This window comes from Pseudophryne corroboree, chromosome 7 (assembly GCF_028390025.1).
Source record: "Pseudophryne corroboree isolate aPseCor3 chromosome 7, aPseCor3.hap2, whole genome shotgun sequence".
NCBI classification, from domain to species: Eukaryota; Metazoa; Chordata; class Amphibia; order Anura; family Myobatrachidae; genus Pseudophryne; species Pseudophryne corroboree.
Window position 1 is genome coordinate 45,565,116 of NC_086450.1, and position 14,932 is coordinate 45,580,047.

A 14,932-nucleotide genomic window follows, 5' to 3' on the forward strand; every position below is an offset into this window, starting at 1 on the left:
CAGTGTCTGTTGTGTACCCAGCGCTGCAATATACCGAACACATACCTATCAGATAGAACATCTGCAAGACCCGTTAGAATTGGACTATGGCTGAATAGTAAACAGCCAATGAATGAGCAGCATGTCAGCATCCAACGCTACATCACATCCCAAGCACTGGCATTCTTCCAACCCAGACTATAAGCAGCCAATTAGATAGCAGCATTTTGTTTTGTAACATTTTAGGTTCCGTTCTATGCTCACTGGCTTCAGCAAAGAATTGTGTCTGACTACAGTATAATTTGGAACATGGGATCTAATTCAGACCTGATCGCTGCTGTGCGTTTTCGGCTGTCTTAGCCCTGCGATAGCCTCTACCTGATTGACAGGCAGAGGCAGTCGCTGGCGAGAGGGCGCGGTCCTGGCAACGCAGGTGTGCCCGGACCATTGGGGAGACGACCAGCAGCAGCTACGAGTTGTCACACGCAGCCGCTGTGACCCAAGTAGCGGTGAGTAGCTCCCTGCCAGTGCGCAGGAGCTGCGCAGATGGGGAGCTACTGTACCAGTACAAAAGCATCGCCGCTGTGCGATGCTTTTGTACCTGTGCGGCGGGGCAGGGACTTACATGCGGGGCGGACTAGCCCTGTGCTGGGCGTCCCCCTGCATGTCAGGGAAGCTGATCGTAGATGTGCTAAATTTAACACATCTACAATCAGGTCTGAGTCACCCCCATGATCTGAAGAGATTGGTGGTAGGTAACTTTGGCAGAAGGAGATAACAAAATAATTTTAAATCAAATTATAAATACCAGACCGCATCACAAGTCATGTTATCTGTTTATGTGCTGCATGGTTGGCGTAGTGGTTACCATGACTGCTTCACGGCAGGTTTGGAGTTTGATTCCCACCAAGGCCCTGTGTGGGGTTTATATGTTCTCCTTATGCTTATACGGATTTCCTCCAGGTGCTCCAGTTTCCACACTCCAGCTTCATACTGGTAGGCTCATTGGCTTCGAGCAACAAATGAACCCAAGTAATATGATAGGGAACATACTGTAACATAGAAACATAAAATTTTACTGCAAATAAAAACCTCTTGGCCTATCTAGTCTGCCCCTTCTTTTATCCTTTAGGTAACCTCAACCCTATTTGATCCTTAGTTCTTTATAAGCTCCAATGCGGCAGGGACTGATATGAATGACTGTAACCTCTGTACAGTGCTGTGCAATATGTGAGCTACTGTATGTACTGTGTATATATATATATATATATATATATATATATTATGTGTGTGTGTGTGATTGTGTACTAGCATTGCTCATAGTCTGATTTTCCTCAGCGAAACTCATTTTACAAAAACAGTATTGCCATGTAATATTATGATGTACTGTATATTTATATTATACACATTGATCACAAAATGCCTTTGTAAACAATATCTGCAGTTTTTCCTTCACGTAAAGCTGCCTATGGGAGAAGCAGCTGGTCCTGAGATCTATACCTGCAGCCCTGAGCATTTGTCCCTGCAACAGTACACTGATCCACATGTTTCTATTTTTTCATGTAAACCACAAAATCCAATTCAAGGGGCAATTAATCTCACAGTCCAGTCTAAGGGCCTCATTCAGCATCAGTTGCAAATGTGATTAATTGCACAATGAGTGATTATCGGGACACTGCGCATGCGTACATAACCAAACAGAAGACCTACTGTAGGTATCTGCAAACACAGTAGCGATTTCATTTAACAATGATAAAAGAGTGGAGGAGGTGTGTCAGTCTCATGCAATTTCTGCAATGTGGGGCATGTAGTGGGTGTGTTATGGACGTTGCAATCGCAATAAATGCTAAACAGATTCCAGAAATTGCAAACGCTTCAACAACACAGGCTGGGTAGCTAGAGAGCTACACAAACTGCTGAATTACTGTTGGCAGCAGCAAAAGCTCAGATGGTTAAGCTAATAATTGCAAAATCACAGGCAGCTGATTTTCATAGTGATGCAGGGAATGCTGTTTACGGTCTGCGAGGAGGGCCGTTTTCGAACTCAGGTCCCAGTTGCCAGGTGACTGGGACACTCTGTCTCTTCTGGCCGCTGGAGCCCTAGGTCCCTGCCTGGTGCCTGGCAATGCTGACGTGGTGGCTGCACTTTTTGCTGGACGCAGACAGCGTTCCTGGTTGCTAGGCAACTAGGAGGCGGGTGCTAACTCTGTGAGAACGTGCAGCAGCGCAGCTTCACATCTTTAAGTAATTATTACTCCCCCTTGCTGTCAGTTAGCCTCTCTTTGCCACTCCCTTAGTGCTGGTTATAGTTTATGCTTGCCGTGTAAAACACTGACTCTGACACCCGTCCAGATATTCCTGATGGATACTTTGCCAGACCCTTTGCCTGTCTGTATTCTGACTCCTGCCCTGCCTGCTTAATGTGGAACCTTTAGTCTGCCTTTCCAGTACTCCAGTTTCTAGCCCACTCACTATCTACACAGTACTTCATCAGCCTGGGTGGAGATCCCTATCCAGCTCCTGTCACGCTCCTCGGGCTCCTGTGTGCCTCACTCTCAGTTACTCCCCAGTTCGCTATCCAAGGTCTCCAGTCTACTGGGTAATCCCCTACTGCTGGAGGTAAAAAGTCCAGGAGGCCCCCTAAGTACCAATATGCGCAACTAGCACTAAGTGAACAGCGGGGGTTTGCTATTGGTGAATACCCCCTTGAGGGCTCTAGGGGCCTCACACTTATAGCCCTGAAGTACCTCACATTTCTTTGTAAGGCCAAAGGTTACCACACCAATCAAGTCCAAGGATCTCCATGCTCACCAAGTCCAAGACTCCCAACATTAATCAAGTCCAAGACCCACAATATTTAGCAAGTCCAAGAACCTCAACACTCAGTAAGTCCAAGAATCCTAACAAGTGTACTGTATGCCTATTTAAATAAATTATTTTTCTTACATTTACAAAATTACACTTTAGGAACAGTATGTATGTTGTCATGTATATGCTCATTTTAGCACAGTGTTGTGCATAACATATTACGGGATCCGGTCTTTATGTAGACAAGACTTAGGTCGACAATGTCTAGGTCGACCGCTATTGGTTGACAGTAAGTAGGTCGACATGGTTTCTAGATCGACAGGGACTCTAGGTCGACATGTACTAGGTTGACATGAGTTTTTCACATATTTTTCTTTTTTTTTTTACTTTTTCATACTTTACGATCCATGTGGTCTACAATTGGGAACAGTAACCTGTGCCGAGCACTGCGGTAGCGGAACGAGGGGACACGGTGCACTAATTGAGGTTCCCCGTCATTGTACGGAGAAAACAACACCAAAAAAAGTTAAAAAACTCACGTTGACCTTTTTTCATGTCGACCTAGTAAATGTCGACCTAGGGTCCCTGTCGACCTAGAAACAATGTCAACCTGCTTACCGTCGACCAATAGTGGTCGACTTAGACACTGTCAAGCTAAGTCTAGTCTATCTAACATACCACACCCACGTATTACTATTGTAAGCAACATGTTGCTTTAACATTTATTTTTTTTGTTTAATCAGTTTTTTATTAAGGGTTTTAAAGGCATGAACAGATAAAGGAAAACACCTATGCAATTACAGGTACAAAAACATCAATACCAATACTGTATGATCGATAAACATAAATCAAATTGTACAGATGTCAAAAGGAGAGTTAGCAACCCTGCAGAAGCGAATGGATGCGTAAGAGGTAATATATACCAAGTGTTGTAGAAAATTTAGTTGTTCATCATTAGGTAAAGGTGTTCTCATACTTAAGGAACATAAAAATTAATAGAGTAAAAGAATAAAAGAATAGGAGCGCCGGAAGGCAGCAAGATAGAAGTAAAGAGAAGTGTGAGGTAAGAAAGGGAGAGAGAAAGAAAAGGAAAGGGGGGGTTGGAGAAGTAGGAGGTACCACTTGGCAAGTTTATGGGATACAGAAAGTAAAAAATTTCAGTTACCATCCAAGGGAGTGACCAAGTAGGCTCAGGAGGTCTTGTATTCCAACCAGGGGGACCATGTGGAATCGAATTCACGAGATTTGCCTATCGATGAGAGGAACAGATCCTCCATTCTCATACAGTAATCTAGTTTAGTGAACCATGGCCCTCATTCCGAGTTGTTCGCTCGGTAAATTTCATCGCATCGCAGCGGTTTTCCGCTTAGTGCGCATGCGCAATGTCCGCACTGCGACTGCGCCAAGTAAATTTGCTATGAAGTTAGGATTTTTACTCACGGCTTTTTCGTCGCTCAGGCGATCGTAGTGTGATTGACAGGAAATGGGTGTTTCTGGGCGGAAACAGGCCGTTTTATGGGCGTGTGGGAAAAAACGCTACCGTTTCCGGAAAAAACGCAGGAGTGGCTGGAGAAACGGGGGAGTGTCTGGGCGAACGCTGGGTGTGTTTGTGACGTCAAACCAGGAACGACAAGCACTGAACTGATCGCAGATGCCGAGTAAGTCTGAAGCTACTCTGAAACTGCTAAGAAGTTTGTAATCGCAATATTGCGAATACATAGTTCGCAAATTTAAGATGCTAAGATTCACTCCCAGTAGGCGGCGGCTTAGCGTGAGCAACTCTGCTAAAATCGCCTTGCGAGCGAACAACTCGGAATGACCTCCCATGTACGACTCGTGGGAGGGACGTGGGACCCCCACCTGGCTGGGATCACAGCACGTGCTGCGTTGCTTAAATGTCGCAATAGTGAGTGTTTGTGTTGGGACATTGGGATTGTGGAGTGATTAATAAGCCAGAATGCTGGGTCATGCGGGATTTGAGTCTTAAGGATAATCTGAGAGACGCGTATAACTTCCCGCCAGAAGGGTTGGATCAGTGGACATGTCCACCAAATATGTAGAAGGGTGCCAGATGAGGAGGAGCAGCGCCAACAGAGGGCCGGTGAGGAGGGGTACATAGCATGGAGAAGAGAGGGATGCCTGTACCATCTTGTAACAACCTTATATTGAGTCTCTCTGACCTGGACACAGACAGAGCTTATATGGGTTTTTAAGAAATTTTTTTCCCAGTCTCTACGCGACAGGGAAATACCCAGGTCTCTCTCCCACGCCGCAGCAAAGGATGGAGTGTCGGTAGGTTGGGAATGGCAGACAATCTTGTAAAGTGTGTAAATAGTGTGGGTCGGGTCAAGAACGGCAACACAGAGTTTCTCAAAGAGGGTCAGTTCTCTGGTGGCGTTCTGGAGTCTAGAGCTAGTTATCAAAAAGTGTCTTATTTGCAGGAATTTCCAAAAGTCCTGTTGGGGGATGTCCCACCTTGCCCTCAGGTCTGAGAACTGTTTGACTCCAGTTGATGACACCATCTGACCGACCCTGAACAAAACTGTTGATGCCCAGCGTGAGAAGTGGGCAGGGTTGACACCCGGAGCAAATTCAGGGTTGGCCAGAAAGGACGTCAAGGGACCGAATTTAGAAGAGATGTAAGGTAATGCGCGCAGTGACTTCCAGGCAGCAAGTGTAGGAGTTATGGTAGGGTGGGGGAGGAGCAGTTTAGGGGGGGAGGGGAGCCAAGGAAATATTTCTTGGAATTGTTCTACGTACAGGCCCTCCAGCTTCACCCATTGTTTAATCGATTTTGTCAACTGGGAGCGACTAATCCTAGGCCTCCTCCGTTGCCAGACAAACTGCTGAATCAAGAGTGAAATAGATTGGAACCAGGTCTCCGGGGGATGCGGATCGGGAGGGTGTGCATTATATATAATAATTTAGGGAGGGTGTTCATCTTAACTATGTTTATCCTCCCGAACCAGGATAAAAATTTTATATTCCATCTAGAGTAGTCATTCCGAATAGTTTGCAAGAGGGGCAAATAATTCAGTGGGAACAACTGGGATTCGTTAGCGCTCAACTTAACACCGAGGTATGTTATGTGGGAAGATTGCCACGAAAAAGGGAAAGAGCGTTTAAGGGCAGCGACGGAGTCTACAGGGGCGGAAATGTTAAGAGCACTAGATTTATTATAATTAATTTTAAAATTGGAAAGGCGTCCAAATAGATCTAGTTCTTTCATTAGGTGCGGAAGGGAGTCGTTGGGGTGAGATACTATGGCCAAGAGGTCGTCGGCAAACAAGGCCAGCTTATATTCACAATCACCTACGGTGAAACCCCTAATGGCTTGATTGGCCTGAATAGACCTGGCCAATGCCTCGATACATAGCACGAAGATCAAAGGAGATAATGGGCAGCCCTGCCTGGTACCGTTGTTTATGGTGAATGGGTCCGACAGGGTGCCGTTTACGCGGACCCTTGCCATCGGGGAGTCGTACAGGGCCATTATCCAAGTAAGTGCATTAGGACCTAAGCCTATATGCTCCAAGATGGATTCCATAAATTTCCAACTGACCCTATCAAATGCCTTTTCGGCGTCGGTAGAGAGTAGAATAGTAGGGGTAGTACTGTGGGATGCTAAATGGATGAGATTGAGGATTTTGATAGTGTTGTCTTTGGCCTCCCGGCCCAACACAAAACCCACCTGGTCATTGTGAACCAGGAGAGGGATCAGCACACTTAGTCTGTTCGCCAAAATCTTTGCGTAGATTTTAAGATCTACGTTGAGAAGGGAGATGCGTCTGTAGCTGGAGCAGACCGAAGGGTCTTTGCCCTGTTTCGGTATCACCGACACGTGGGCCTCCAGTGAATCACGGGAGAAGTGAGAACCAGATGTAATTGAGTTAAACGCACGAAGAAGAAGAGGGAGCAATCTATCTTTAAACACCTTATAGTATGCGATAGTGAAACCGTCAGGGCCAGGACTTTTCCCCGACGGCATAGAGGAGATGGCCTGGTCTATCTCTTGGGTTGTGAAAGGGGCTTCTAACATACTAAGCTTTGAGGGCGGTAGAACAGGGTAATCAATGGACCTCAGATAGTCCCTTATTTTTTGGAGTGAAAGGTGGGGATCTACACCAGGGGAAGTGTTCTCTAGATTATAAAGCAAGGTGTAGAATTGTGCGAAGCAAGCCCCAATCTCAGGTGATTTAAATTTGGGGGTCCCTCTGGCGTCCTTCACCGAGCCAACAAATGAAGCCGAGTGTTGGGCCCGTATAGCATGAGTCAGGACTCGGCCACACTTATTGCCCCATTGATAGTATTTCTGTTTACATTTACGGATGGAATGGATTATATTGTTAGAGAGGAGTTTATTCAGCTGAGAGCGGGCTTCCGACAGCTCTACTAGGGTCACATCTGACAGTGATACTTTGTGGGATGTCTCGAGGGCGTGAATTTTAAGTAGAAATCCCGAGATCAGAGACTGCCTCTGTTTCTTTTTGTGGGTGCCCAGTTGTATCAACTTGCCGCGAAGGACACATTTATGTGCCTCCCACACGGTGAGGTGAGAGACATCATCTGTTACATTCGTGGCAATATAGTCGTCTAGGGTCTTGTCTAAGGCATCTTTACAGAGTGTGTCATATAGAAGAGACTCATTGAGTCTCCAGGTCCATTGTTTATGGGAACCGTGAGGGAGGGCCAAAGTCAAAGTCACCGGGGCATGATCAGACCATGTGATAGAGCCAATAGTGGCATCTATAAGAAGCAGGAGATGTCTATGGCTAAGGAATAAATAATCAATGCGGGAGTAAACCCGGTGAGGGTGTGAATAAAAGGAGTAGTCACGTCCTGAGCGGTTAAGGGTTCTCCAGGAGTCAGCTAGTTGTTGTGTGTGAAGTAGGTGTTTAACACGCCGATATTTAGATGCAACAAATCTAGAGGTTTGGGATGAGGTGTCAGTGCTGGGGTCTAATGTCCAGTTGAAGTTACCACCTAAAACCGTGACACCCTGTAACAGAGAATCTAACCTCGGGAGGTAGGAATTAAAGAAAGACAGTTGGGCCTGGTTCGGGGCGTAAATCACCGCAAAACTGAACATTTGCTCAAAGATCTTGCAAGTCAAAAGAATGAGCCTACCCAGTACCACCCTGTGTATGGCAACGTCCGAGACATGCAAGTCCCTGGAAAAAACAATAGCCACTCCCTTGGATTTGCTACCTGGGGTGTTACAGTAGAACGCTACGGGAAAGTAGTGATTGGTAATAGAGGGGTTGCGAATTCCAACTTTAAAATGGGTCTCCTGCACTAATGCAACATCTGCTCTTTCAGATCTTAACAGACGCAGAAGGCTAGATCTCTTCTCCGGCGAGTTGAGACCTCGTGCATTGAGGGACAGCACTTTAATCTTCCCCGGGGCACTCATGGTGGAATGAAGTAGAACACGTTCCTAAAAACCTTAAAGTGGAGGGAAGGAGAAGGGGGAGAAGGAAGAGCAAGCATGGAAAAAGAGATAAAAAAGAAAGGAGTACAAAAACAATGTAATAACATCAGCAAAAGACCCGTAGGAGAGAGACTGAACCATAACACCGTCAGTCTCCCTACCGGCATGTAGCCAAAGGCGCGTATAATATGGGGGAATGGGAGTGAACCGCAGCCGGAACCATGATAACAACAATAACATATTTAAACTGACACAAGAAAAAGGAGAGGAAAAAAATCCTACAATACAAAAAGGGGGCCAGAGGGGGAACAAGGGCAGCAGACAAGTCCGGAGCCCTCTCCCCTCACCGGCCAGCATGAGCAAGGATATTAACCATTTATCAATAACCTCCGTAAACAGCTAGGAGGTAACATTTAACATGTGTGAGAACCCTTCTAGAAAGAAAAATACCCTCCAACATTGCGTTAGCAGCAAGAGTTTCTGTAGGAGGAAAAAAAAAGAGCAGGGATAACAATTTCAATCAGAAGGGTCCATTACAGCAAATCGGTCTTGGAGGGAGATGTAGTTGGCTGGGATCTCCTCCCGGTGCCTCGAACCTTTTGCCATGGTTGCGCGTTAGGATCCCGCTTAGGGGGGGGAACATCAGGAAGAGGAAACTCCCAATCCAGAATAGACAATGGAGGTAGGCCTAGTGAGGTGCAGAACGGGGTGAGGCCTGTGTGGGAAGATAGGGTGTACCATTTCCCGGAGGAACAGGCTTGGAGGTTAAAAGGGAAACCCCAACGGTAGCGAAGCTGACGTTTCCGCAGTTCGTCCGTCAGGGGCTTCAAGGATTTCCGCTGCTGGAGTGTGTACTAAGAAAGATCCTGATAGAGGCTTATAGCGCAGCCATTGAAGTAGATACCATCAAGTTGCCTGGCCTTGAACATGATCTCCTCCTTCTGGGCGAAGTAATGGAGCCGGCAAATGACGTCACAAGGCCGGTCAGTGGAGAGACCCCTCGGCCTAAGGGCTCTGTGGGCTCTGTCAAAAGTGATGACGTTATCCGAATTCTTTTCCAAGAGTTCGTTGAATATCTTGGACAGAGCGTCCACTAGCCCAGATTGGGGAACTTCCTCCGGGAGACCACGGACTCGGATGTTATTCCGTCTGCCCCTGTTGTCGATATCCGTCATTCTGGACTGTAAAGCCCGGATTTCCTTGGATTGAGCAAGGTCAGAGTCCCTCAGCTGGGACATACAGGAATCTCTAGCTTCTTGGTCATCCTCCAGAGTTACCACCCGGTCAGACAGGTGTGAAATGTCGCTTTTGATGGAGGCGAGCTCATTCCTAATAGTGTCTTGAAGGTCTTGCTTTGTGGGAAGGGACCTCATGAAGGTTAGGATTTCCCAGAGCTCGCGACCGCCAACTGACGCAGGGTCAGCCATCTCATCAGCTGGGTTCGAGGTCGAGGAAGCAGAGGGGGAGGTCGGGGAGCGGGGGGAGGAACGGTTCTCCATTTGTGGGGAGGTCGTGGGATGAAGGAAGGGCCTCAGGTCCGCTTGAGACCTCGTGACTTTTCGAGGTTGGTTGTTTTTGTTCCGTCTAGAGGATTTCGAGGCACGTCTCATATTCCAGGAGGGGACAGTGAAGAGGATGTTTGCAAGTAGCTCAAGATGTGTCAGGATCAGCAGAATACAGACGGCAACATGGTTCCTAGGGAGCGGTCACCCCCCGTGGCCTGGTCTCAGATGGCCATCAGGTGGCCCCGGGTAGAGTAGTAGAGAACAAGAGTTCAGGGCAATGCATGGCAATGTGAGGCGCCAATCAGCAAGGAGGAGAAATCTAGAGGCTAGAGGGTCCCTACGGACGGGGAGAGTATTGGTGGGTGGAAGCGGGAGCAAGCTTCCTAATTATCTCTCCTCCGGGGGGGGGGGGGGTGTAATGTGACCCCAGGAGGTCCCCCGATTTAGTACGGGGCAGGGCAGCAGGGCTCCCGTAGATCCGAACCGCACTGGTCCAAGTATAATCTTATCAGTGCCCGGAGGGGTAGCTTAGAGTATTAAGATGGTCTAAGGCTTTTACAAAATGGGTTCCTGGATTGAGGATATCTGCCACAGGTAGTGGAGAGAGATCATATGGGTTGCTGTAGGAGTCGGGAGGCAGTAGGGAGAGTCCCCAGGTGTACAAGGGGCGTGCCCCCAGAGCACTGCTTTATTTAGTTAGGGAGGGCCACGGCCGAGCCGCCGGTCCTCCCGCAGCAGTGTGATGCGCACCTCTGTGCGGGGATCGTGAGGGTGAGAGGAGGGGGAGAGCGGTCCCTCCAGTCAGGACGGCGCGGCTGGGGAGATACCTCTGTGCGCCGCTGAACTCCGCCGCCGGGTCTCCGTCCACTCTCCCTTCGGCTGCCAGTGACCAAGATGGCCGCCGCTGCAGCTCCGGAGCTCACGGCCTGGCTCCAGACGGGTCCCGGGTCGCCTCTCTCCGCGCGGTGGGGACTGCAGCACCTGTCAGTTCACGCCCAAGGCAAGGGCAAGGTAGGTGCAGGGTCCAGGATCAATAGTGCCGCATCCCGGGGGTCCCTTCTCACGGTGGGGGAACGAGGGCAAATCGAGGCCCCGGCTTCGGGGCAGCGAGTAGGCTGCAATCCGCAGGAGCCAGAAAACCGTCTCCCCGACTCTGCAGCCTAGCTCACTGCTATCCCCCCTCCTAAATGTAGCAGGACAGGGCTTTTGCAGTGGGCAGTATATGTGAAAAAGATGTTTTTTTCGTTAATACACCCAGATCTCTGGGAGCTCATAAATAGCACTGCCTGCCTGTTCAGCCTCCAGGCCACGCCCTCTGCTTTAACATTTTACATGTATGTATTGTGTTTACACCATGACCCTTAATGCCTGCCTAACAATGGCCCTCATTCCGAGTTGTTCGCTCGCAAGCTGCTTTTAGCAGCATTGCACACGCTAAGCCGCCGCCTACTGGGAGTGAATCCTAGCATATTAAAATTGCGAACGAAAGATTAGCAAAATTGCGAATAGACATTTCTTAGCAGTTTCTGAGTAGCTCCAGACTTACTCGGCATCTGCGATCAGTTCAGTGCTTGTCGTTCCTGGTTTGACGTCACAAACACACCCAGCGTTCGCCCAGACACTCCCCCGTTTCTCCAGCCACTCCCGCGTTTTTCCCAGGAACGGCTGCGTTTTTTCGCACACACCCATTGAACGGCCTATTTCCGCCCAGAAACACCCACGTCCTGTCAATCACATTACGATCACCAGAACGAAGAAAAAACCTTGTAATGCCGTGAGTAAAATACCTAACTGCATAGCAAATTTACTTGGCGCAGTCGCACTGCGGACATTGCGCATGCGCATTAGCGACTAATCGCTCCGTTGCGAAAGAAAAATAACGAGCGAACAACTCGGAATGACCACCAATATTCTGACAGAATAGAACAAGAAATAAACCAGCCCAGTTTTGTGCTGACATCGATGTATAAGGGCTGCGTTTATTCTCGTAATTTTGAGTGAATGTATGCAATGTTGCGTTTGTAGCTATGCGTGTAGTGGGAGTGGGCTAGATTTGCAATGGGGTTGTATAATTGAAAATAACATTGTGGGTTTGGCTAGAGGTCTTCACAGATTTGCGATTACAAACAGTGTGCATTCAGCCGCAATTGCAATCCATGCTGAATGAAGTCTTAAGTTCACTTCAGTTAAACAAATATCTTGTAGAGCCCAAATCCGTTGCTACTTAATCTACAGTAACACTGAAAGGTTGCAAGTAACATGACCAACGACTCTATGATATGTAATATTTGTTTTGGTGCGCCATCTACTGGATTGACGTGTGTACTGCATCTTCATAAATCAAGATAATCTGCCTGATCAGTGATTAAAATATATATATAGAAAGATTTAACAATCTAGGACAGACTTACTTTTATAGAATGCATCAGTGCTGTCCACACGCAGATGTATCCTGTTATTTTGTCCAGGTGCCAAGAGACAGAATTGTGGGCCAAGGATCCGGGTCACTGCAGCTGTGCCCTGTGCTTGGTGTTACAGGCAGACAATGGTAACATACAAAGGACATGATCCAGAAATGGACACAATTGAACCCCAAATCATAGCCATATAATGAATTTACTAACAAAGTCACAGTTTTATGGAAATGATATAAAGGAACGTGGTGCTGGTCTCATTCTACATCACCGCCGCAGTCAGGAGAGCAGTTGTCTTCCAGTGGACACTACCAACACGCCCAACAATGACCCTATCAATTTTAATGGCATCATTATCAGACATTGGGCCTGGTCAGGGATGTACACTAACCCGATTGTTACGCAGTCGAGTGATTATCAGTGGACTGCGCATGCATCGTGGTGGTCTTGTGATGGTCGCAGAGAGGATTTATCGCAAAAGTTATTGGCACTATGCCTAAATAATATCTGATCATACGATATAGATATAAACACAATATATTAATAATGATAATAATGTATGTAACTATATTCATAGACAACACATACTGATACAGTGTGCAACCATAAGCCATCGGGGAATATAGGGGGTAATTCTAAGTTGATCGCAGCAGGAATTTTTTTAGCAGTTGGGCAAAACCATGTGCACTGCAGGGGAGGCAGATATAACATGTGCAGAGAGTTAGATTTGGGTGGGGTGTGTTCAATCTGCAATCTAAATTGCAGTGTAAAAATAAAGCAACCAGTATTTACCCTGCCCAGAAACAAAATAACCCACCCAAATCTAACTCTCTCTGCACATGTTATATCTGCCTCCCCTGCAGTGCACATGGGCCCTCATTCCGAGTTGTTCGCTCGCAAGCTGCTTTTAGCAGCTTTGCACACGCTAAGCCGCCGCCTACTGGGAGTGAATCTTAGCATAGTAAAATTGCGAACGAAAGATTAGCAGAATTACGAATAGACAGTTCTCAGCAGTTTCTGAGTAGCTCCACACTTACTCGGCATCTGCGATCAGTTCAGTGCTTGTCGTTCCTGGTTTGACGTCACAAACACACCCAGCGTTCGCCCAGACACTCCCCCGTTTCTTCAGACACTCCCGCATTTTTCCCAGGAACGGTAGCATTTTTTCGCACACACCCATAAAACGACCAGTTTCCGCCCAGAAACACCCACTTCCTGTCAATCACATTACAATCACCAGAATGAAGAAAAAACCTCGTAATGCCGTGAGTAAAATACCTAACTGTATAGCAAATTTACTTGGCGCAGTCGCACTGCGGACATTGCGCATGCACATTAGCGACTAATCGCTCCGTTGCGAAAGAAAAATAACGAGCGAACAACTCGGAATGACCACCATGGCAGGGCCGAAACTAGGGGGGGGCTAGGGGGGGCAGGCGACCTGGGCGCCGGATTGGAGGGGGCGCCGAGACCCCCTAACACCCGCCGCGGCACTTTTAAACCCCCTTCTCCCGAGTGCCCAGCTCGGGGGGCGAGGTTTCGCGGAATGACGCGATTGCGTCGTGACGTCACGGCGCAAACGTGTCATTTCACGAAACCCCGCCGGAGGAGGGAGAAGGGGGAGCCCGGAGCCACGCAGACGAGGAGGGAGAGGCGGCTGAAGAGCGGCGAGAACCGCTTCAAATGTAAGTCAGCCCCATCTCCCTTCCTCTCTCTCTCTCTCTCCCTCCACCACCTGCCGCAATGTGTAAAATGGGGACCTGTGCCTGCCGCAATGTGTAAAATGGGGACACTTGCCAGCGTACTGTGTAAAATGGGGACCTGTGCCTGCCGCAATGTGTAAAATGGGGACACTTGCAAGCGTACTGTGTAAAATGGGGACCTGTGCCTGCCGCAATGTGTAAAATGGGGACACTTGCCAGCGTACTGTGTAAAATGGGGACCTGTGCCTGCCGCAATGTGTAAAATGGGGACACTTGCCAGCGTACTGGGTAAAATGGGGACCTGTGCCTGCCGCAATGTGTAAAATGGGGACACTTTTTCCTGCCGCAATGTGTAAAATGGGGACACTTTTTCCTGCCGCAATGTGTAAAATGGGGACACTTTTTCCTGCCGCAATGTGTAAAATGGGGACACTTGCCAGCGTACTGTGTAAAATGGGGACACGTGCCTGCCGCAATGTGTAAAATGGGGACACTTGCCAGCGTACTGTGTAAAATGGGGACACGTGCCTGCCGCAATGTGTAAAATGGGGACACTTTTTCCTGCCGCAATGTGTAAAATGGGGACACCTGTCTGCCGCAATGTGTAAAATGGGGTCACCTGTCTGCCGCAATGTGTAAAATGGGGACACTTTTCCTGCCGCAATGTGTAAAATGGGGACACCTGTCTGCCGCAATGTGTAAAATGGGGACACTCTTTCCTGCCGCAATGTGTAAAATGGGGACACCTGTCTGCCGCAATGTGTAAAATGGGGTCACCTGTCTGCCGCAATGTGTAAAATGGGGAATGGGGACACTTGCCTGTCGTACTGTGTAAAATGGGGACACTTTTTCCTGGATATGAAATTTATGTTAGAAAAGGCAGTTTTTCAGGTAAAAAAGTTCTGAAAGAGATATATATATATATATATATATATATATATATAATATTTGTATTCATTTATTTTTTATTTTATTATTTTTATTTATTTAATGTAAAATTTTTTTTTTTTTTTGCGGGGGGGGGGGGGGGGGGGGGGGGTCAAATGACCACCTTGGGCCGGGTGACAAAAATCCTAGTTTCGGCCCTGACCA